Genomic DNA, 21,873 nt, shown 5'->3' on the forward strand with positions numbered 1-21,873 from the left:
CATGGCTGTCTTTGGGCAGGATTACTGGGCTCTTTTCTGCAGCCGAAAGTCGAGAGTGTATTAAACAGCCTCCAAGGCAAATGAGATCGTTCTTCAGGATCGGGTTGAGTTTCCTCAAAGGTCTGTCCTTTGGTATTGGTTTATTAGCTTGGAGGGCCGAAAACTCCATTGCAAAAGCTGCTCTCAGAATTGCTTTAAGGCTGACGTCCTTTGTCTGGGTCAATTCGTCCGCAGTGTACCTACGTCGAAAATGAAGCTGTTTTAGATCTCGAAGTGAATCTCTCCAAGCCTCCCATTTGCTTAGCTTGTCCTCTGGTAGGGGAGTATCCCAGTCGGAGAGCTCAGAGGCAAGTTCCCTGAGAAGGGCTCTTCCCTGGATCGTAATTGGTGCCAGTAGACCCAAAGGATTCAAAAAACTGTTGACAGTGGAGAGAACTCCACGGCGGGTGAATGGCTTGATCGCGGTCGGCTCGGAGAACGTGAATGTGTCAGTTGTAATCTCCCAAAGGAGGCCTAAACTCCTTCGTGAGGGTATGGTTTCTCCATCTAGATCTAGGTCCTTGATTGCCGGAGCACAGTCATCGTGTGGAAACGTCTCCATTACTGCCTGACAGTTTGATGCTAACTTGTGCAAGCGGAGGGTTGACTACGTCGGAGCAGATCGATTGCTTCGTCTTCTTTCAGCAGCGATATCAAGCCGTCATCGACATAGAAGTGCCTTTCTACATACTTAACGGTGTTATCGCCGTGCTCCTGTGCGGCCTCTCTGATGGCTCTTCGCAGCCCATAGATGGCCACGGCTGGTGATGGACTATTACCAAAAACATGGACTCTCATCCGGTACTCAATGACTTCCTTGTTAATGTCATTGTCCTTGAGCCATAAGAAACGGAGGGAATTGCGATGGTCCTCCTGTACTAAGAAGCAATGGAACATCCGTTGGATGTCCGCTAGGACTGCGACCTTCTCCTTCCGGAAGCGCAGAAGGACTCCGAGAAGGGTATTGTTGAAGTCGGGGCCTGTGAAGAGCACATCATTAAGGGAAACACGAGCGCACTGACTACTGGAGTCAAAGACCACCCTGATCTGATTCGGCTTTTCTGGGTGGTAAACCCTAAACGTTGGGAGATACCAGCACTCCTCGCCTGCCCTCAGTGGCGGTGCTACTTCAGCATGTCCGTTAGCGAAGATCTTCTCCATAAATGCTACGTATTGTTGCTGCATCTCAGGTTTCCTTTTCAGAGTTCGTTGCAAAGGTCTGAACCGCTTGACGGACTGCTCTTTGTTGTTTGGCAAGCGCTGTCGTGGTTCTATAAATGGTAGTGGGGCGGCCCACTTGTTTGCTTCGTCTCTGAAGACCTTGGTGTCCATTATTTTTAAGAAGATGCCTTCTTGTGCAGATGGAGCAAGTTTATTATCATGCTCAGTTTGAGCGAAGACTGACGATCCCAGTGTCTTGTCGGTTACTTTACCACACTTGTTAAAGCTTTGTCGTGCTTTCTTGATACACATGAAGCTTGTGCAGGGTTGAAAAATTGAATGGCGGCCACTATCTAGCATGTTGGTCTTGAGTGTGTTAACTATTGGTCTGTATACATTGCCAAGGCACACCAGTCCTATCACCACCCAGCCCAGATCCAGGCTTTGGGCAAAGGAGGCGTCGTGTGGTCCATTGACCTGCTGCCTGACCTTGTGCACCGGAGAACGTCTCTTCCGAGTAGCAGGAGTGTTTCTGATTTTGGATCTAGTTCTGGGATGTGCTTGGTGATGTGGTGGAGATGCGGTTGGTGTCGCTCTGCGCTTGGCGTCGGCATCTTGGTGCGGTTATTCAAAAATTCATTGCTCTCTAAGAGTGGGGGGAGACAGATGACAACTTTACCATACAGCGACTCGAGCTGGAAGCCCTCTGCCTTCCTGCCATATGTTTCTACGCTGCCTGAGCAAGTTCTAAGGTAGTATGGGAACTGAACACTCTCAATGTTGAACAAGTCAAAGAACTCTGGTCTGTCATTGTTGGATCAGATATAGTGAATCCAGACGCTCTGTAAGTTTGTTCGTTTGCACTGATTGGACGATCCTGCGTGCGGTGATTGAATTACTTTGCTTCATACTGCCGTGAGCTTCGATAAGAGCTGCTTTACCTTGTGACGGACTGCATCAATTTGATGATAGATAGATAGATAGATAGATAGATAGATAGATAGATAGATAGATAGATAGATAGATAGATAGATAGATAGATAGATAGATACTTTATTCATCCCCATGGGGAAATTCAACATTTTTTCCAATGTCCCATACACTTGTTGTAGTAAAATCTAATTACATACAGTACTTAACTCATTAATAATATGATATGCATCTAAATCACTAACTCAAAAGCATTAATAATAGCTTTAAAAAAATAATTCTGCACACACAGAATGCTGGAGGATCTCAACAGGTCAGGCAGCTTTTATCGAAATGAATAAACATTTGACCTTTAGACCGCGACCCAGTTTTGGGCAGCAAAAATGATGAGGGAAGATTTCACAACAAGAGGATTGGGTGGAAGCTGGAATGCCGCATCACTTAGTAGGTCAGGCAACATCTATGGAAATGAATACGGAGTTGAGGTTCAGCCAAAAAGAACATGAGCAGAATTAAGCCATTCGGCTCATTGAGTCTATCCGCCATTCCATCATGGCTGATCACGGATCCCACTCAACCCTATACACCTGCCTTCTCGCTATATGATTTGATGTTTTGACCAATCAGGAAAGGATTAACTTCCATCTCAAATATACCCACGGACTTGGCCTCCACCGCCCTCCAGTTCCGGATACGTCCATCGGAGGAAAGATCCTCTACATATCCAGCCTATCTACTCCTTTCAGCATTCGGCAGGTTTCAATGAGATCGTCACGCATTCTTTTCAGTTCCAGTGATTTCAGGCCCAAAGCTGCCAAACTCCCATCAAATGTTAACCTCTTCATTCCCGGAATCATGCTTGTGAACCGAGGCTGTACAGGAAAAGAGGTTAGAGAGGGAAAACGAAGCGGGACGGGCAAGCAGATGGGGAAATAATGAAATTTAGAGATATTTATGTCCCCGCCTTATTATTGGTCGTTGCTAAGACGGAATAAAAGGTGTTACTCCTCCAACCTGAAAGTGACCTTATCCTGGCAGAGGTGGAGATTATGGAAAAATGTATCGGGCTGGGGATCGGGGTAGAAATAGAAATATTTAGTAATGAATCTTTGGAAATGAATAAACAGTTGACTGTTCGGGCCGCGACCCTTCAACAGGGCTGGACATTAAGTGGAATGATGCCGGAATAAAATCGTTGGGGAAGCGGGAGGGAGAAAAGTTGGAAGGTGATACGTGAAGCCAGATGGTTGGGCAAGAAGGAAGAACTAAGCGATTGGGAAGTGATAAGTGAAGAAGTCAAAGAGCTGCGGAAGAATGAATCAGATATGAGAGGAGAGTGGATCATGGGAGAAAGGGAAGGAGGGTGCTGCATCAGGCGCAAGTGGTAGGTAAATGACGAGGAGATTAAAATGCCAGAGTGTAAGATGAGGAAAATGGAAAGAGGAGGATGAAACACTGGAAAATTGAGATATCCATGTTTGTGCCAAACACTTTGAGGTTACCAAGGCTGAAAATGTGCGGTTACACCCTGCTGCCTGTGAGTGGCCTCATCGTGGCACCAGAGGAGCTCATATACCGACATGTCGCACCGGGAATGGGGATTGGAATTGAAATGACTGGGCACGGGGAATTCCGCTTCTGTTGATTTTACTTGACGGAGCTTTAATTGACTTGAAGAAGGGTCGCGGCCCGAAAGGCCGGCTGTTCCGTCATTTCAAAAGATGTTACCTGACCTGTTGAGTTCTTCTGGAATTTTGTGCGTGTTCTCATTAATTTGATTAGCGATATGCGTGCGTTCAGTATCTTTGTAAGCCTGGATACGATATTAGTTTTGGGCTTTTCACTACAGTACAGTAACGGACAAACAACATATTCTTGTTTATATTTCTGTTGCTGTGATCTATAATCGAGACAATTTCCAGAGTGAAGCAGAAGAGCCCATTGTCAGTACAGCATTGGTCCATGGTGACAATGTCTATGGAGTCTAGGAATCGACAAGTTCAACATTAATAATCATGAATCCGAGAAGAGGGCCTGACAATGTTTCGCAACAACATTCAGTGAATTCTCGGATTGTTATTTCTTCATCTTTGAAATTTTGCAATTTCGTGCCAAACTATCCATACCCCGTCACCATGGTGATTTTACCTGAATTACATCATGTTTATTTTTAAACCAAGTGTTGGAAGACACGTCAACCTTGTGTAGTATTGAATGTTCAGTGTGCTGGAGCGAGTATAAATGAATGATCATGGAGATTTATCAGCTCAGAGATTCTTCAGCGAGATTGCGAGCAGCTGGACGACAAGTTGAATCTCACTCAGCATGCTTGAAACATTTTATATAGTGAGAAAGATATGCTACATGATTATTGCTGTTATTGGTGTTCCCGGTAAGACCATCGGCTAACTTTGTAGTTCTATGTGCGCGGCCTTTGGACTCGTTCAGTTACCGACAACGTTGTGATTCCGGTGTATCTGTGAGTGCGGTGCAGACGGTATGACAAAACTGCCAGTTCGTTCACAAGCTCCCTTGCAGTTTAACCTGTGGATTCGGATGAAAATAAACCGGCAGTCGAAACAGATGTCGAGTGGAAGAATGGGGAGATGGATTCATTTTGTGGATTCATGTCACAAATTCATGTTTTGATTTCTCAAAATGCAAAGCAATTTTCAAAGTAAACGCCGATAATCCAGCACTCTCGGTACCTTCACAGGTTACTTGGTGTTATTCCGTATCAATAGCTTATCGTGCTCTAAACTTCGGTGACTCTCCGGGAAGAGTTATGAGCATTACTTCCGTGTTACACTACGAGTATCGCAATTGGAAATAAGGGTCTGTGTGCGTTTTTGTGTACCGTGGTTGGTTTTCACGCCCCATTGTCCGTGAAGTGACGAGAGAATTAAGAGCCAAGCAAACGGTGTCTGATAAGTATCAGACCGGGTAAGATTTATGCGCTATCCAGCTCTGGAACAAGAAGCATCGAAGCATTTAGAATAATGATGCAGCAATTTGGAGGAAACCCCCCCCCCCCCCCAAAAAAAAAGGTAGATTATTTGAGGTATCTATATTGTCGTTTCTTTGGAAGTGGGATGGTTTAAGAACTACCGCCCAAAATATCAGAAACATTCAGCATGGTCAGGCAAAATCTTTAAAAGCGAAAATTGAAATTTTCTAGTCGAATTCCTTAACATAGTGTGAAGGAAACGCCGTCAAGGCTAGTTGGAGATTTTAAAGGAAGCGAGCCAGGCAAGGCTAGTTGGAGATTTTAAAGGAACGCAGATGGCGAAGTGGAGTTGCGGAGGGGACGAAGTCATGCGAACGGTGGTGTAAATTTGAATCGGCGATCAGTTGACAATGTCTCTCATCTCTACTGGTACCGAGTACCGTACCCTTTGCACGCGACTGAGACATTTGCGACTATCTTTATACATTTTAATCTTCCTGAAATGAGTTGTCTGCAAAGTTAGATTGTTCTCAATTTCTAGCTTATCTCTGTTCAGCAACCCACCGAGCGGCGAGACAGTAATTCACCCATTCTTTTTTGCTGCCCCCCCCCAGTGAATTTAGTGGCGATTGTGATCCTGTCCCGGGGAAAGTGCGGACTCTCCAGCGACACTACTCGCTACTTGGTGGCCATGGCAACGGCGGATCTACTAACCATAATTTTTGATGTTATACTGTGGCAAATCAGTTATTATTATTTCCCCAGAACGTTCCTCGACATCACCCCGCTATGCAGTGCGATCTCTGTCCTGGGAGAGGCAGCCACAGACAGTTCTGTCTGGTTCACGGTCACCTTTACATTCGATCGGTTTGACGCCATCTGTTGTCAGAATCGGAAATCAAAGAATTGGACCGAGAAAACTGTGGCTGTTGTTCTGACAACAACCGGCATTCTGTTCTGTTTTCATAATGTTCCAATCTTCTTTATCTTTCATCCTGAAAAAGTGATTGGCAATATACCCTGGGACTGTATTCCAAAGCCCGGATACTATACGGAACCCGGGTGGGTGAGATATAGATTGTTTTCTATCATTCTGACACCGTTACTCCCGTTCGTGTTAATACTGCTGTTCAACGCTCTGACAGTCAGACACATTTTAGTGACTAGTCGCGTCCGTAAGAGGCTGAGGGGCCAGAGTAAGACGGAGAACCGCAGTGACCCGGAGATGGAGAGCAGGAGGAGGTCTGTGATCTTACTTCTCACCATCTCCGGAAGCTTCATCATCTTGTGGTTGGTGAGTGTTGCCGAATTCCTTTACTATATCATTGCCGAATTGGATCAAAATTACAGAGATTCTGAATTAATATTTCAACAATCGGGATACATGCTGATGATATTAAGTTGCTGCACAAACACATTTATTTATGGGGTAACTCAGTCCAAGTTCAGAGAGCAATTCATCAGCGCAGCGAAATGTCCGCTCATGTCAATTATTCAACTAGTTAATAAACAACAATAAATTTCATTTCTTTTAATGTAAATGGGCTATTAAATCCAATCAAACGTAAGAGAATTTTATGCAAAATGAAAAGAAAGAACAAGCCCATGTAGCATATTTACAGGAAATGCATTTAAGTGATAATTAGTATAAAAACTAAAGAGAATGGGTTTCACTAATCTGTTTTTCTCCTCATATAAATCAGGACAGAGGACAGGAGTTGCTTTTCTTATCTCAAATAAGGTACATTTTGAAAAAGTATTCGAAATGGGAGATAAATTGTGCAGATATATTCTAGCAAGGGGGAATATAGACGGCAATTCAGTTACTCTATTGAATATATACGCACCGCCGGGAAGTGATATTGGATTCTTTCAGAAAATTACAGATGATATGGTAACGGAAACAGAAGGTCTCCTGATATGTGGGGGAGACTAAATTTACAATTACAACCAAACTTAGACTCTTCCAATAGATAAACCTATGAAACAAAATCTTTACATAAGAAAGTTAATACACGTTTTGAGGATGTTGGTTTAATTGATATATGGAGGGAGTTTTTCCCTGACAGAAGGGATTACACTCACTTTTCTGCTCCCCATTCTGTATATACAAGAATAAACTATTTCAAAACATTTGGAAAAGACAAAGACACAATAAACACCTGTGAAATTGGGACAATAGATGCAAGTGACCATGCACCTATACATTTATCTGTTGATTTTGACCTACAACTAAAGAATGCTATTTGGAAACTAAATTCAAGTCTACTCAATGATCCGTACTTTAAGGAACAAATTAAAAAAAGAAATTGGCATCTACTTAGAATTTAATGATAATGGAGAGGTTTCGCCTCCCATTTTATGGGATACTCTGAAGGTGGTCTTAAGAGGGAAAGTTATAGCGATATCTTCATATAACAAAAAAAAAGGAATAAAGCATTAGAGGTATTACAAAATGGGCTGAAGAAACTAGAGAAACAAATTGAATTCAGCACAGGATACATCAGGGGGAATTACAAGAATTAGGAATGAAATAAATAATTTGGCTACGCAAGAAATCAGGAAAAACTTAATGTTTCTGAAACTGAGACGTTATGTAACTGAATCGAAATCTGTGAAAATACTGGCGTGGAAAATGATTAAAAAAAGATAGCAGAGAATACAATTCATAGAATTAGGGACCCAAGAACGAAAATTATAAAAAAAAATAAGCTAAGTGAAATTCAAGAAGCTTTTGAAGTGTTTTACAAAACTCTATATTCCGAAGTTCCAGGGGCAAGCGGAACCCAAATTGACACCTTCTTGAATTCTCTAGAGTCGTCCACTTTAAGCGAAGAACAAAATAGAACGATGACTGCTGACATAACTGGTTGAATTAAAAAGCTGCAATTAGTAGGCTTAATTTTAGCAAGTCACCAGGATCAAATAGGTATACGGCAGAGTGGTACAAAGAAATTTTTAAAAAATGAGTTAATTCCTGTTTTACTCCCCACACTGAACTGGGCTCTAAAAAAGGCACAAATGTCACTCAGTTGGAAGGAAGCAATAATCTCAGCTATATCGAAAGAAGGCAAAGATAAAATGGAATACGGGACATTTAGACCAATATCCGTTCTTAATGTAGATTATAGGTTATTTACCTCCGTCATGGCCAAACGATTAGAGGAGTTTCTACGATCAGACAGGTTTTATAGAACAACGCAAGACACAAGACAATATACGAAGGACACTTCACATTATGGATCATGTACAAAAAAATAAAATCGAAGCAATACTGATAAGCGTCGACGCTGAAGAAGCATTTGATTCGGTTAATTGGAATTTTCATTACAGAGTTTTACATAGATTTGATTTCCAAGACATAATTATTAAAACTATACAGACACTATATGACAATCCTGCTGCGAGGATTAAAATCAATGGAGATTTATCAAATAGTCTCACCCTAGAAAGGGGCAAAGGACAGGGTTGTGCATGGTCACCATTACTCTTCGCAGTATATCTGGAACCATTAGCTCATTACATCAGACAAAATGAAGATATCAGGGGAATTACTATTAAAGGGACAGAGCATAAATTGGCTTGTTATGCGGGTGACATTTTGAACTATCTGGGGCAACCAACATACTCTTAACCTAAATTGATGCAATCCTTTGATCACTATGGTCAATTATCAGGAAACAAGATCAACATAGATAAAACCCATTTACTTTCAGATTACTATAGCCCACCAAGAGAAATTGAAAGTCGATAACCCTGGGATGGCACACAGAGTCTTTCAAATATTTGGGCATCATATCAAATTGACACCTTCTTGAATTCTCTAGAGACACCCACTTTAAGCGAAGAACAAAATAGAACGATTACTGCTGACATAACTGAAGTTGAATTAAAAGCTGCAATTAGTAGGCTTAAATTAAGCAAGTTACCAGGATCAGATGGGTATACGGCTGAGTGGTACAACGAATTTTAAAATGAGTTAATACCTGTTTTACTCCCCACACTAAAATGCAAATCCTTATCCTATTTTTTGGGACTGCCCTGTTATCAAAAACTATTGGAGGGGGATACACTATGCTCTAAAAGACATCTTTAAATGTGAAATACCCTTAGAGAGTAAGACCGTATATTTTGGATATATACCTCAAGAATGGTTGAAAAGAGATAAATATTTAATGAATATCCTGTTGGTGGCTGGTAAAGAGACTCTCACTAGGAAATGCTTATCACAGGAGACCCAACTTTAAATACATGGATGGAAATTACAATGGACATTTACGAAATGGAGAAGATAACAGCATCTGTTAATCATAAGCTGGAAAAATTTCATTTACACTGGGAAAAATAGTTTAACTACATAATGCCTCATAGGCCTGATTTCATTCTCACAAATTGGTAAATATGTTGTAAAAAAAAAAGATCACTCCCCACTTGTACATAGTTCTTTCCTTTTGCTTGTTTTTTTGCTTTCCACTCTTTTCTATAAGTTCATACCACAGATAAATACCTTGTCGATATATATGATTATATGATATATATGTACAATGGCTGAAATACATCTTATGGAAATGTTTGTTTGATGATGAACTTCAATAAAATTAAATTGCAAAAAAAATAAACAACTTATCTAAGTTCTTCTCGGAGAAGGTCGCGGTGATTTCCACCTTGACACTAGAGAACTGGCTGTCCTTGGAGGACGTGGACGTGGGGAGAATTAAAATGGTTCAGAGCCCGAGAGAGCCACAGCACGGGCAGCCCCCGACGTGCAATTCCTACCAGTGACAAAGTTCACACAACCGGTTATTCTTATTTCAACGTTTTCTCGCTCTTGTCATCGCCAGCCCAATTTCGACCCTGAATCCCGCCAACCACTTGGCGGGAATGCGACCAGCCGGAAGCCCCTCGGGGGGAGACTCCACGGTTGTCCCAGCAGGAAGGGGGGTGGTCGGGAAAATTAGAGGAGACCCAGTGAGGGAACAGCCTGGAGTCTCCGGGAAAACATGTTTCCAGCGATGTGCTACGGGCCCCCGAGAGGAGAACACCCTATCCCAGAAGGATTGGTGGGACCCCGATCTAGCGTGTCAATCCGATTAGAGGGATTAGATGCAAAAGCCATACGCGACACGGGGTCACAGGTCACGCTATTGTACCGGTCATTCCACGATCAGTATTTGTCGCATTTACCTTTGACGCCCTTCAGTGCCTTGGAAACATGGGGTGTCAGTGCTGGTGATTACCCATACCATGGTTAATTGTCCGTGAGGCTGGAGTTCCTCGAGGCCGAGGTGGGAATGTCTGAGGCTCATGAGGCCTTGGTGCTCGTTTGCCCGGACCCGGTTGCGACTGGAGGTGTGTCAATTCTGGTGGGGACCAACACCCCTATTGTGCGGAGATTCCTGGGGGCCTGCAAGGAGAAGGCGGGTCAGGGCTTTTTGGAGATCCTGTCGGTGCACCCTGTATTTCAAGCTGCCTTTAGGGAAGTGTGTGGTCGAACGGGCGGGACACGGCATTTGAAACAGGAACTGCGTGGTGTGCCCAGTGAAGCCCAGGGTGAAGTAGCGAGAGTGATGGGGATCCCCAGATACTCCGGAGCGCCTGAGGGTGAGGCCTTTTAGTGTACACCACCGAAGATCTCGAGGGGGAATCGAGATTACCGGCTGGGCTACTGGTTAGACCCTAGCTGCAGCAGCTCACGGTGGTATAAGCACGTTGGATGATGGTGGTCACCGGGAACACCACGCAACGGGAGATCACTTTTAAACGAGGGATGCCCCTAGCGCATTTGTTCCCGATGACGGTAATGCACAGTGCCCCCGTGAGGCACGTTTTTCCTAAACGAGTTTGACGTGGGCTGTTCCAGGAGCACGCGCCACACCATCCGGGTGATCGAAGACACCACGGATCGAGGAAGGTCGCGGCGACAGGCCCCTGCACACGAGGAGGATGTGAGGCAGCATTTCTGCAAGTTGATGAAGCTGGGATCATTACGGAGCCCTGCAGCCCTTGTGCGTCTCCGATACTCGTGGCCAGGAAGATTCGTATGTGTGTAGGCTATGGGACCCTGAATAGGCGCACCGTCCCTGACCAGTATACAGTCCCTAGGGTCGAAGAAGCGCTGAAATCCTGAGTGGGGCGAACTGGTTCAGCGTGTTGGATTTGAGGAGTGAATACTACCAGATCGGGAGGGGTGAGGCGGATAAGGAGAAGGCGGCCTTTATATGCCGTCTGGGATTTTATCAGATCGAAAGGGTATCCCAGGGTATATCGGGAGGGCCTGCCACCTTCCAGAAAGTCATGGAGAAGACCGTGTGGTATATGAAATTGCTTGAATCGGTTGTATATTTGGAAGACCTGATAGCATTTTTATCCACCTTGGAAGAACACGAACCGGGGCGAATGGAGGTGCTGAACCGACTGAAGGATGAAGGGTTAAAACGTTCCCTGGAAAGGTGCCAGTTTTGCCAGATGTCTGTTAGTTATGTTGGACGTATAATCTCGCGGGAGGAGTAGCTAAAGTCCCGACTAAGATCGAAAGGGTGACCACCTGGCCGAGGCCACAGACTGTGAGCGATCTGCGATCGTTCTTGAGGTTCTGTGGATACTACCGGAGATTCGTGAAGGGCTACGCCAAAGCGAGTCACCCCTTGAACCAGCTTCTGCGTGGCTACCCTCCTCTGGGACAGAAAGGAAAAGGGAGAAGAAGGCGGGAGGCTGGAGAATATTTGAAGCTGTCAGATACCTTCCGACAGAGATGGGATGTGTCAATGAAAGAGATGCTGACTCATGCGCCGGGGCAGGCTTTGCGGACCCCCAATTGCCCTGTGTTCTACACACGGATGCCAGCCGGACGGGGTTACGGGCCGTCGTGTATCAGAACCAGGGCGCCGGGCTGATAGTTTTTTCAGCCAGAGTTTGGCAACTTCCGAGAACTATCCCACCCACCCACAAGTTGGAGTTTTTGGCGTTAAAGTGGGCGGTGGTTCATAAGCTGAGTGACGATCTCTGCGGGGCCAAGTTTGAGGTGCACACGGACAACAACCCGCTTACCTACATCCTGACCTCGGCGAAACTGGACGCCACCGGTCTTCAGTGGTTGGTCGCCCTGTCTGTATATGATTCTCGCCTGAAGTACCGGCCAGGGAGCCGGAATGTCGATGCGGACGCTCTGTCCCAACGGAGGGATGAGGACCTGAAGGGGGACGAGGAGTGGGAGAGCGTTCCTGCAACCGGAGTGAAGGCATATCAGTTTGCTATCACCGTGCAGACCGAAGAAAAGGAGAGGCCAGATGGTTCGGTGGATCCATTAGGGGCATCCAATGACACGCTACCCCTAGTTTACGGTGACATGACTGCTCTGAAGACCACGCAGCTGCCGGAGTTGAGTCCTGGGGAAGTGGCAGCTGCTCAGCGAGATGACCCTGGATTTGGCACTATTCGGTACGCAGTTGAGAAAGGGGATGTGGCCCAGGTGGAGAAGACAGAACACGGCTCACTGTCTCTGTTACTGAGAGAATGGCCTCGGTTGAAGCTGAAGAACCAAATGTTATACCGGGTAACGTCACCCCGAACGGACCTCGGCGTTGGCAGCTAGTCCTGCCTGCGAAGTATCGGGGGGTTGCGATGCAGTCACTGCGTGATAAATCTGGATACGTTGGGGTGGAGAAGACCTACGTGTTGCTCGAGGAACGGTTTTATTGGCCCCGAATGAGGTCGGAGGTCGAAAAGTATTGCAAGTCCTGCACATGTTGCATAGGACAGGAGGAGGAGTATAGGAAACTGATACAGGACTTTGTGATATGGTGCAACTCAAACTACCTGCGTCTCAATATCACCAAGACCAAGGAGATGGTGGTGGACTTTAGGAGATCTAGGCCTCATATGGAGCCAGTGATCATTACTGGAGAATGTGTAGAGCAGGTTAAGACCTACAAGTATCTGGGAGTACAGTTAGACGAGAAGCTAGACTGGACTGCCAACACAGATGCCTTGTGCAGGAAGGCACAGAGTCGACTGTACTTCCTTAGAAGGTTGGCGTCATTCAATGTCTGCAGTGAGATGCTGAAGATGTTCTATAGGTCAGTTGAGGAGAGCGCCCTCTTCTTTGTGGTGGCGTGTTGGGGAGGAAGCATTAAGAAGAGGGACGCCTCACGTCTTAATAAGCTGGTAAGGAAGGCGGGCTCTGTCGTGGGCAAAGTACTGGAGAGTTTAACATCGGTAGCTGAGCGAAGGGCGCTGAGTAGGCTACGGTCAATTATGGAAAACCCTGAACATCCTCTACATAGCACCATCCAGAGACAGAGAAGCAGTTTCAGCGACAGGTTACTATCGATGCAATGCTCCTCAGACAGGATGAAGAGGTCAATACTCCCCAATGCCATTAGGCTTTACAATTCAACCGCCAGGACTTAAGAACTTTTTTAAAGCTATTATTAATGCTTTTTGAGTTAGTGATTTAGATGCATATCATATTTTTACTGAGTTAAGTATTGTATATAATTAGTTTTTGCTACAACAAGTGTATGGGACATTGGGAAAAAAAAGGTTGAATTTCCCCATGGGGATGAATAAAGTATCTATCTATCTATCTATCTAGGCCGGAAGACGCTACCAGTGCAGGCTGCTCCTTTGCCGCACTAGCAGAGTGCGGGGCCTTTGGATCTGCTGTGTATGAATTTCTTGGCCATAGAACCCGATACCAGCAACACGGCGAAAGTCTTAGTCATCACAGAGCACTACACCAGGTATGCTCAAGCGTTTCCCACCAAGAATCAGAGGGCGATTACAATGGCAAAAGTGCTATGTGAGATGTATTTTCTACATTGTGGCCTTCCCGGTAGATACATAGTGACCAGGGACGGGACTTTGAAAGTAAGCTCATCTATGAGTTACTGGATATACTGGGGATTAAGAAATCGAGGACCACGTCCTATCATCCGCAGGGCGACCCCCAGCCGCAGAGGCTTAATCGTACCTTGCTATACATGCTTGGGTCTCTGGAGATCAGCAAAAAGAGTCGATGGAGTCAACATATTGGACATCTGATTCACTGTTGCAACTGTACACGCAATGACGCTACAGGGTGCTCGCCCTATTATCTGATGTTCGGGCGCTCGGCAAGGTTGTCCATTGACCTTGTTTCGGGACTGCCGCGGATGAAGCATCGCGGAAGCCTTACTTGAAGTCTGTGTCTGTTATGAAGAAAGAGCTGCAAAGGGCTTATGATTTGGCTGAGGAAGAGGCTGCCAAGCAGAATCGGGGAGATGAGAAGTGGTTTGACCAGAAAGTGATGTTCTCCCAACTCCTGTCGGGAGACCGCGTCCTCACAAGGAATTTGGGATTACTTGGGAGGCATAAGCTGGTTGATCCCTGGTCAGGTAAGCCCTATGTGGTGGAGAGTCAGCTGCCCACCTTACTGCTTTCCGAGTGCGGTGCGAGGATGGGAAGAGGCCCGTCAAGATTCTGCATTAGAGTCACCTGTTACCTCTGGGGCGAGACGTAGAGGTAGGGCGGGAGCTCGAGGTGCCCACTTCACCTAGTACCAGGATTTACGTCCACGCAGGGTGGAGGAAGAGCACACGTCGGAGGAGACAGGCCCAGGCCAAGCCCCTGCGAATTATACTGACCTGGAGGATGTTGACTCGGACGATTGGAGCATATGGCCGTTTACCGAGGCCCCCGTGATGGAGTTGGAGGCTCCTGAGCCTTCCCCCAGTGGGTTAGATGGGAGGCTAGTGATGCTCCGTCGGAGGTACCACAGGGCGTTGAAGAGGAAGTTTTGGGGCCCGAGCAAGAGATAGAGGGTTCCGAGGTGCACAGGGGTTTGGGTGACCGCTCGCGGGAGGGTTCGCCTTATAGTTTCCATGAGTCTCCTGTAATGTTCGAGGCGGCGGAGTTAGAACAGGGAGTGCCCATGTCTTAGAGAAGAAGGCGCCCACCCCACCTCCCACAGATAGGTTGCCAATGTAGCACCTTGGGAACAGGGTGTGATCTCCACTTTTTGGGGAGTTATGTCACTGCTCTCTGCAGCTGGGTTGGACTTTGTGTTTTGCAGGAAGGGTTGGCAAATTCGCTGAGCGTCATGAGGGCATGACTAAATTCGGTTTGGAGAGGCTGTAGGGTCTCATTTCCATTAACTGTGATGTTAACTGCTTAGGATAACAAAATGGCTTCTGTATTGTTATTATGAATTGGCTTCTCTGTAACGTTACAATGTTGTATCAGGTTTCTGTAGCTGGAATGTTTGGGTTATAACTGCAGATATGGGGGGAACTAACCAATGGAGAATTGTTATGCTGTCTCGTATGTCTGAGCAGAGCGGGAGTTCCCGTTCTTTTTCGGGAGGCGAGCGAGGAGGATGGACGTGCGAGGAACCGACAGCGGTTCCAGGGCGGCCGATACTGGACGTCGGGGGTTCTGACGGTATCCGAGGGCTCCGAATGTCATTGTGGATAGAAACGGAGGCGTGAGCTCTAACGTATTGAACTATTATGTGCACAAGCTGATTAACTTACTGATTTGGCGTCTTTCGATTATATGTTTCTACTAACCCATCACTAAGTAGTAACTATAAAACTGCAATTATTTACACACAATTGCGTATTGTCTGATATCTGTGTCGCGAGCGCATCCTGGGGGCAGGGCACCGAAGTATTGCACTGTTGGCGGGGCGACTGCGGTTCATCCTAGGCGAATGGGGATAAATTGGGGGCACGGAGGCTACACATATGAGGAGTTTGAACAGAGATTGACAGAGGAAATCTGTGAGGGCCTATATGCGTTGAGTTTAGAGTAGTGTGTATCAACTTATTTTTGCCCTGGAACAACCTATGAAATAATTTTTAGCTCTAGGGGAAACCCTGCGGAAATTTTCTTGGTGCGCTCATGGTGCGTTCGTGTTATAAGTACGTAGACAGAACAATCCAACAATAATTGTCAATGCTCTTTTGTGTATAGAATGAATTTTTTAACCCACCTTTGTTAATAAACGCAGAAAAAATATAAAAACGCATAAATTTCAGTTAAACAACTGGCTTAAGCCAAAATTGAATTTAGTTTTTTCGGTAGATTTAATTTAAGGAAATGTTGTAAATTGATTTTAATTAGAAATATTTACAACATGAAAATGTATTGAAAAGTTACTAAAATCCAGATGCCAAAGCAATATGAACACAATTTTTATACGATTCTGACAGAAATACTAATATTTTCTTTCTAGTGACATGATGAGTCCAACAACTTTAGCATATGATATCTGTGTTTGTTATTTTGCTATACATATACATAATTATGAATAGAATTTGAAATAAGCACACACAGATTATATCTTCAACGAAATTGAGTTGATTTCTATCCTTGCTATTGATGCTTGCTTAAACAAGAAAACCATATTCATGTGTGTGTGTGTGTGTGTGTGTGTGTGTGTGTGTGTGTGTGTGTGTGTGTGTGTCATTGTCCGTTACTGAGCGTGAGTGTGTTCCTGAATCTGTGTACGTAGACCCATTGTCTCTGCTTCCCATCATCTACACTTTCTTTCGAGTCAGGGAGCACTACAACAAGAAATAGACACTCTTCTCCATTTAATCCGTACTGAATTGTCATTGTGCCGAGTCCCATAAAAGCACCTGGACCATAGCCCAAATTAACCGTCCATTCTATCGACTTATTCCAAATTCTCTTCAATGCAATTAAACCCACATCCACCTCTGCCGCTGACAGCTCTTCTTACCAATTCCCAATCAAGTTCCCCTTAAGTATTTTACCTTTCGTGCTTAATCTGCAACCTTTATATCGAGTCTCAGCCAATCTCAGCTTGTATTTCCATATCTATAACCATACTCGATACAAGGCCTCAGCAATATCTTATACATAACATCCTATCTCCTGTACTCAGTACTTCTATTTATAAAGGCCAATGGATCAAAAACTCCCTGTACGAACAGAAATGCTCGTGACACCACTTTTAAGTAATTATAAATTTGTGTTCCCAGATCCATCTGTTCTACGTGATTCGCCGGGGCTCTTCTGCTCCCCGTATTCACATGCACCCACAATCCGAGTGCACCTTAAAATCTATGTGCTCCCAGATGTGCTGACACCCACACACGCAAATTAAATTATCCCAGAGTAAGAACCATTTAGAACTCTTTAAAAACTGGACTGAAACAAAAAGAAATAGAAAAAACAGATGTCTTACTCAGAGTCATTTCTTTACTCAGAGATTGGTAGCTGTGTGGAATGAGCTTCCAGTAGAAGCAGAGGCAGAGGTAGAGGCAGGTTCGGTATTGTCATTTAAAGTAAAATTGGATAGGTATATGGACAGGAAAGGAAGGGAGGGTTATGGGCTGAGTGCGGGACAATGTGACTAGGTGAGAGTAAGCGTCCTCATTTTCCCGAATACACCCATATCAGTGTACACACCCATATTCACCGACAAACTCCGAAATCTGCACACGCGCCCAGTTCTATATGCTCCCCAAATCCGTGAGCACACCCAAACATGTTAAAACCCCCTCACTCGGTTTGGATCATTCCAGACCAATAATGACTTGAAGCAGTTCACAACCTGGCTGCCTCTAACTTGAAAAAATAGCAAGAACAAAGTACAAACTTCAAAGTGTCTTTATTATTCAAATATCTATAAGTGAAACAACCTTGATTCTCTTCACATCCTGAAATCCCGCGACAGCCCAAATCCGCACGTATTCTTAAATCTGTGTGCAGTAAATGTTCTAATTTTTTATGTTTCTATCAGAAGGGCTAGCTGCGGGTGTTGGTGGTAGAGATTTGAAGAATATTAAATGATAAAGAACGGTAGGGTAAGGTGTAGAGTTGGAGGGAAGAGATGGATGGGTTAGAGGGAGAAGATGTAGGGGGGAGATGGAAAGTGAGAAGGGGTGATTTATGTTCATAAATCCTGCCACCTTGATAGATCCTGTTTTTTCACAGCTTATCCTCTTGCTCTTCACTTACTTATCCAATGTGTTACCTTTGTCTATCTCTCAATCTTACCATCTCTTCCTTCTCGCCGCTCGTTTCCTCCCTATTCTCATCACTTTAATACAAGTACATTATCTTTCTCTTTCCACTTCTCTTATCCATCACTACTCCAATTCTCTCCAATCTCTCACCTTCATCTCTCTCTATCACTCCGCTCTATCCACTCCTCCTTACTCAACTCTCTATTTCTCTCTCCACCGCACCCTTCCATCTCTCCCATCCTTCCCCACTCCCAGTTCCCCACTCTCTCACGTTCATCTCCATCTTAAAATCTATACTCTCCTGCAGTTTATCGTTCTTCCCTGCAGGCTCCCCTCATAATGATCTTCTGTCTGAACCACTCCCTTCCTCCATGCGCTCATCCCTCCAACTCTTTCTCTATTCCCACTCCTCCACACTATCTTCTCTACATGCATTTATGTCCCCATCTCTCCTCTACATCCATTCCACTTTCCTCCCACTGTCCAATCTTCAGAACCTTACTCCTTCTGCTCACATTCTCTCCTTCATTCGCCATCTCTCCAGCCGTCTCTCCCTTTTCCTCCAATTTTTCTGCTAAATGCCCAGTCTCTCTTCTTCTACCTCCATTTTCCTATGTTTCCCACTCTCCCGCCGTCATCCCTTTATCCTTCTCTCGCTCCATCTCCAACCCACCCCTCAGCCTCAGCCGTCACACACAAAACTTCATCCATATATCTTTCTCTCCAAACCGACAGTCCATCGACTCTCTGTCATTCCGCTTTCGCTTTCGTTCATATCACTTCCTGTTCTTTAAATCTCTCTCCGTTCATCTCTCGTTCTCCCTCCCTTCCCTCTCACCATTCTCCTCCTCTAAAAACGTCTCCATCCCTTTTTCTCCATGATTTCCCTCGATCATCACCCTCATCCTCCCAAGATTTTTCACCCCTCCATCACCTCCCCGTTCGATCGCATTCTTGCCTATCTATCCCTCTGTCTTTCCCTCTCTATCTCTTTAATTGCATCCCATTTCTCGCCCTCCCCAATTTCTCACCTTCAGCTAACTGTCTCTCACCAACTCTTCACCCTAACCATTCTCCCTTCCTCTAAATTCTCTACTCTTCTTTACGCTTTTTCATAGAAACCCACCTTGAACCTCACCTCCTCCCTGGATTATGTTCGAGGTTGTTACCTCTGCTTCCCGGTTGTGATAAAACTGCCTGACTTTGCAGTGTGTTTTCGTCTTTTTGAACCACTCCTGTTCCCGTCATAAACCGACCTTTGCAACAACCTCTTTCTCTCCTCATTCTCTTCCTGTAGATTCTCCTTCTTGCTGAGAATCTAACGGAGTATTAACTGTTTTATATATAACGACAAAATTTTTTATTACCTTTACATGTAGCTGTGAGAGACAAGGTGAGGGGGAGAGACAGAGAGAAAGAAGGACAGATAGGGAGAGTGAGAGTGAGAACTGAGATAGATCAGGAATGGAGAATGGTGATCAGACGTTTTGATACTAAGGAGGAGGTGCTGTTGGGTCAAAGATCATTCAGGTAGTTAGACCTTTGAGGAATTCAGTCTATTCAGAGAGATCGAGGGACCGAATGAGCTGCGATAATAACATAGCAATATTGTGCGAACTGGAAAAGCAGAGACATTATCCATGTTGCCAGTGACTTTTCATAGGAAACACTGATAACACTGATAACAGTGGTCTGTGTTGTGCCGCTAGACCCGTTACAACCATTTTCATTGAAGCAATGGATCTCTAAGAAGGAGGGAAATATCCCAGTTTTCTCCTCACATCCGTGAAAGGGAATCAAAGTTTCTGTCTGCTAAATGTTATCCTTCTCAATCTACCTAACTTATATGTGTGTGTGTGTGTGTGTGTGTGTGTGTGTGTGTGTGTGTGTGTGTGTGTGTGTGTGTGTGTGTGTGTGTGTGTGTGTGTGTATATGTGTGTGTATATATTGTTACGTATTCAGGCAACAATAATTATAGATGAGTTAGACGAAGGGTTTTATAACAAATAACACGTTTATTAAAGGCTGATAACAAACCCCTTTCAAAAGTAAACAAACTCAAACAATGATTCGAGCTCAGCTGCTCAAACAGTCCTTAATAGCGTTGCAGTCTCAAACAGTCTTTAAAGCAGTATTGAAAAGAACTCAGTCCTTTTAAAGCGATATGCCGAAAGAAAACAGTTCTTTAAAGCGATATGCCGACAGTTCAAAAGCTCACGGTACTTTTAAAAGGAGAGACTTTTTAAAGCGATTTAAATTCTCTTCCACGTCGATGTCCTTCGATTCCCAGCGTCGAACTTTCCCACGTCGAATCTTATTAAATATAACAGCTTAAAGTGACTGACCTTCCTTCCACAATATTCTCAATCTCCCGCTTTTTCCAGCGGAGACTATCATGAGAATAATAAACGAAATCCTTCCGAATGAGGATCACACAAGGTCGAAGTCAATCCATCGAAAATCGATTTTTCTCGATCTCCATTTTCCAAACTTCACTCTCCCTTAGCAAAGAAACCGTTGGCTCTGACCTTTTAAACTTTAGGCATTATATAAAACTTCATTTTTAACTAAACTGCGTCATCACATTGAATCACACAGTAACATGAAGTCATCTTGGCAAATCCTGCCACGAACTGCCCCACCTGACAGGGAGGGTCTCCCTTTCATACCCTGTAGAAAAAAAACCTGTCACATGATCTCTACTGGCGGGAAAATGACATCACTCCACCCTTACCTCATGTCCAGTATAACTTCAACCCCAGTCACGTGACAAGGGTACCAATGTCACGTGTCACGGGTACGTAACACCTCCCTCCAAAAAAAAAATTTTTGGTCTGACAAGAACAAAAATTTTAACAATTACTTACAAAAAAAACCCCCCCAAAAAAACAAAGGTATAAATCATATAACATACACAATATACAATACAGTAGGAGTGTTACAATAAAAAAAACCACTCCAAAAAAAAAAGCAAAATTACATTGTACATTCAACATCGAGATAGACAATCAGCAACCACATTATCTTTACCTTTAATATGAGTTATCACAATATTGTACTCTTGTAACATCAAACTCCAATTTAACAATCTTCTGTTTTTGTTTTTCATCTTACTCAGAAAAACTAACGGATTATGATCAGTGTAAACAATAAGTGGTTTTTGAGTTGCACCAACATATACCTCAAAATATTCCAAAGCTAAAACAAGAGATAACAATTCTTTCTCTATTGTTGAATAGTTTCTTTGATGCTTATTAAATTTCTTAGAAAAGTATGCTACCGGATGATCAACCTCATCACCCTCATTCCTTTGCATCAATACTGCTCCCGCAGCTTCATCACTAGCATCCACAGCTAATGAAAAAGATTTTTCAAAGTCAGGTGCCTTAAGCACAGGTTGTTCACATATCATTGTTTTCAATTTTTCAAATGCTTCCTGACAAAGCACCGTCCACACAAACTTCACATTCTTCTGCAGAAGGTTAGTTAATGGAAGGGCAACATTAGCAAAATTCTTACAAAATTTTCGATAATATCCTACCATTCCCAAAAACCTTCTGAGAGTTGTTTTCCCCGTCGGAGTGGGAATTTCTAAAATTGCCTGAACTTTTGCCTGAACAGGAGCTACCTTACCTTGACCCACAACATAACCAAGGTAAGTCACAGTAGCATGTCCAAATTCACTCTTGGCTAAATTAATAGTCAAGTTAGCTTTTGAAAGCTTTTCAAACAATTTCTCCACCGCAATAATGTGTGCTTCCCAAGTATCATTTCCTGTCACTAAATCATCAATATAAGCATCAGTATCTTTCAAACCCT

This window comes from Hemitrygon akajei, unplaced genomic scaffold, assembly GCF_048418815.1.
Source record: "Hemitrygon akajei unplaced genomic scaffold, sHemAka1.3 Scf000094, whole genome shotgun sequence".
NCBI classification, from domain to species: domain Eukaryota; kingdom Metazoa; phylum Chordata; class Chondrichthyes; order Myliobatiformes; family Dasyatidae; genus Hemitrygon; species Hemitrygon akajei.